Here is a 4,202-nt window from a genome sequence, read left to right as displayed (position 1 = left end):
GCTCCTGGCCTTGTTTTGGCTGAAGATATTGAGCTTTTCCATCTCCTCTTGCCACAGATGTAGTTGATCTGATTCCTGTGTATTCCATCTGGCAAAGTCCACGTGTATAGCCACTGTTTGTGTTGTTGGAAAAAGGTATTTGCAATGATAAGTCATTGGTCTTACAAAATTCTATCATGCAATCTCCAGCGTTATTTGTCACCAAGGTCAAGTTTTCCAACTACTAGTGATTCTTCTTTGTTTCCAACTTTTGCATTCCACTCACCAGTGATAATTAATGCATCTTGATTGCATGTTTGGTCAATTTCAGACTGCAGAAGGTGATAAAAATCTTCAATTTCCTCATCTTTGCCTTTGACGGTTGGAGCATAAATTTGAATAATAGTAGTATTAACCTGGTCTTCCTTGTAGGTGTATGGATATTATCCCATCATTGACAACATTGTATTTCAGGACAGATCTTGAAACATCCTTTGCAATGATGAATGCCACGCCATTCCTCTTCAAATTGTCATTCCTGGCATAGTAGATCATATGGTTGTCTCATTCAAAATGGCCAAAACCAGTCAATTTCAGCTCACTAATGTCTAGGATATCAATCTTTATGCATTCCATTTCATTTTTGATAATTTCCAATTTTCCTAGATTTATACTTCATACATTCCATGTTCCTATTATTAATAGATGTTTTCAGCTCTTTCTCCTCAATTTGAGTCATGCCACATCAGCAAATGTAGGTCCCGAAAGCTTTACTTTATTCATATCATTAAGGTTTGGTTTACTCTGATGAGGCAGCTCTTTCCCAGTCATATTTTGAGTGCCTTCTGACCTAAGGGGCTCATCTTCCTGCACTGTATTGGATAATGTTTCTGGGCTATTCATAAAGTTGCCCAGTAATGTATCAAACAGTGTTTCTCTGATATTCATAAGGTTTTCCATGGCCTCTTCCTTCTTTCTAGTCTTTTTGAGTCTGTGAGCTGCGTTGAAACCTGTGCACCACGTGGAACACTGCTGGCGTTTGCAACACTGGTGGCACAGCCTCAGGCCTCAGAGTAATGCACAAACCACCACAGTACGACAAACTGACAGACAAGTTCGTCTCCCTTAGCTGTTCGAAACCTTTCTGGCCTCCCCTTACCTGGATCCTACCTGGATCCTGCCACTTTGTCATCCCTGGCATTCCCTCTCTTTCCTGCTTCTGGGGTGGAGCCTGTCTCCCTCCCCTTACCTGGATCCTGCAGCTTTCTTACTGAAGTAGGAGGCACTTAGAAAGATCATGCACAGTGGCAGTGTGGAATGTGGAAGGAACCAGGCTGTCTCGGGGAGATGAAACATCTGACTGTTATGGAGAGGGCTGAGTCCCACTGCAGCCAAATGGGTCTTTAGGCATCAATGGTGGTTTCACTCATGAGAAGCAGAGATGGTGTTCTCCTGTTCCTCACAGCTCTCCTTGAGTGTGCGTCAGTAGGCCCAGTCACCCTGAGTATCCAGCATAGGACCTCTTACTAACTGAGAAGATTATGAATTTGGGATGAAATTCCCCTTGGAGTGGGAAGAAGATCCCTGGATTTGGAGCCAGGAGACCAAGATAAAGCTGGGAAGCTCTAGGTCCAAGTTTCACAGGGGCCAAAATGAAAAAAACTTAATGCTACTCTGTTTGAAATGGGGCCAGAATTCAACCTGTTCCTTCAGGTCAAGACTCTCTCTCAATCCATGAGGCAGCCCCCTCAGAACTCCAGGGCCCCCAGATCACATGCTAAGACTTTTGGATCAGGTGATTGGCATGGTTCCTTCTAGCTCTGGTGTAGGGTTCTAAGGTGAAGCAGAGAATCATCTACTCCAACACCTCATGACTTCATTCCACACAAACATGGGGATAGAACCTGACGCTTCTCTCATTTCACTTCAATATGGAAAGTTACTTCTTCTTCTTCTTTTTTAAACTTTTTATTGTGATTTGAGCAAATTCATTTCCCAGAGAGCAGTTCGTCCACATTTTGTTTTCTGACATTGACTGCAATACCCATAGTGTAACAGCTCTTTTCCCACTTCCTCCCTGTAGTTACACCTTTCCCTGTGTCCTTTCTTGCCTATGCTTTCCTGCCCTCTGAGCTCTCTCCCTGTGCAAAATACTGCCCTTCTGATCTCCCATGATTGATTGTTCTGAGGAGTGTATCTGCCTGGTGTCACTGTTCACCTTGTAGGCCTCTCATGAAAGGTGACTAGAGGCCACAGTCTTGGGGGTTTCAAGAGTCTCTATTAGACCAGTAAGCCTGGTCTTTTTTGTGATTTTGAGTTTTGTTCCACACTTTGGGAAGTTATGTTTACATGGACTCTGATCCTTAGGGAACAAGTTTCTACTGGACTCATGAATATGATGCTTGGGAACTGCAGAAGGCAGAGGTCCTTCCTCAGTTTCTGTGTCTGAGCCACTGGGAGACTTTAGGTTCTTCCTGTGTATCATTCTCTTTACAGTAAAGCCATTCCCATTTCCTGGACTGCCAACAACAGAGATTTCTGAAAAGGTCTGGGCAGCCCTCCGAGGACTGCAATCATGCTGTTTCACATGCCTAATAGGACTGCAATCATGCTGTTTCGCATGCCTAATGGCAAAGGACAATAGTGTGTTTTCATGCAAGGACTCACCTCAAAAGGAACCATGGTAGCCAAAATAACCATGGCTTATTCTCACTGAACTTAAAAGGCAGTCATCAGAGCAAAGCCAACTTGAGCCAGACCTGGAGAACCTCATTTCTGGCCAGAGGCAAGTCTACACAGTAGAGCAGAGAGTTGAGACCTTAATCTGACTTATGAGAAGGGAGGAAAGAGAAGGAACTCAGAGGGAACTGTGCCTGAAGAAAAATGGGACCAGTTCCAATAACTTCAGACTGACATACTGATTACTTTTGGGTTATGTGACTTGGGCTTTTAAGACCCTTCTGGAGCCCCTTGGGGATCTACTGGATCTCCTTACAGAGAACATTTCACTCATACTGCTACCATCTTGGTCCCTGGGGTCTAGTTTAACTTGGGGTTGTGTTTGTTTTCTAGTTACCTACACAATATCTCAGCTGCAGTCAAAGAGTGATGTAGAATTCAAGACGTTATGGGTAGTTGACTTTGCTTTATAAACTCAGAGATGAGGACTTCCTCCAGAGGGACCCCAACCGGGATATGACCTCGCATAACCTCCCTCACCCAACTCATGTTTCAGAAAAGTACATCTGCAAACATCTCGCCTTTGCGCTCAGGCTCGCAGCCAAACTCAGATTTTTCCCATGCGGATTTATTGAATTTGAGATTTCTCAGGCAATAAAAAGTCTATGACTTTGATAAAATCCCAGGCTGCCTTTTCTAGCTGTTTTTTTTTTTTTTTTTTTGGTGGGGGGGTGCATACTACTATGTGAGTCTAACCAGTGTTTGTTAAACAACTGGGAAGGCATGTTCCCTGAATTTGCTGCACCTCTTGCTAGATAAGGAGCTCTGGTGGCACAGTGGCACTTGTCTCCTAACCAGAAGGTTGGTGGTTCAGACCCACCAGCCACTCCATGGAAGGAAGACCAGGCAATCTACTTCTGTAAAGATTTACTGCCTTGGAAACCCAATGGGGGGTGCTATGAGTCAGAACTGACTCAATGACAGTGAGTTTGGTTGTTTTTTTTCTTGCTAGATAGCAGGAGACTAAGATTTTAGGAGTCTTCAGAAAATGGGTGGTGGGTGTGAAGGGAAGGAGAGCACAATAACGGAAGGAGGACAAACAATTTGCTTTCCACAATTGCCAATTCTAATTCTACCCTCACCATACAATTCCTGCTTCCTGAGTCTTGCACTTGAAGAAACGCTGTAGATTCTACTGTCCTTGACTCCTTTCTCTCTCAAGATGCAATACTAGGTCTTTGCTATATTAGTGCCAACATTTTCTTTCTATAAAAAAATTCAACGCTCTGGCCACATTATTGTGGGTGCTAGTGCTTATGAGTTCTAGCCCCTTCGAGAGTTCAGAGAGAGTTTCCCAAGTGTGGTAACATGATACTGCAGATGGGGCGAACTCTTGGGTTCTCTGAGCAACTCCTCCCTCAGCTGGCTCTACCTCTAGATGGCCCACTTACTAACCTAGTGGCTTCTCAGTGCATATGGTTGTAGTTAAGATATCTGAAGAAGTCTCACATATGCCCAGAACATTTGTGTAACTTCAGGAATGC

Source organism: Orycteropus afer, unplaced genomic scaffold (genome assembly GCF_000298275.1).
Source record: "Orycteropus afer afer isolate SDZICR_OR568_19922 unplaced genomic scaffold, OryAfe1.0 scaffold00092, whole genome shotgun sequence".
In the NCBI taxonomy this organism is placed as follows: Eukaryota; Metazoa; Chordata; class Mammalia; order Tubulidentata; family Orycteropodidae; genus Orycteropus; species Orycteropus afer.
This window is presented reverse-complemented; position numbering follows the sequence as displayed.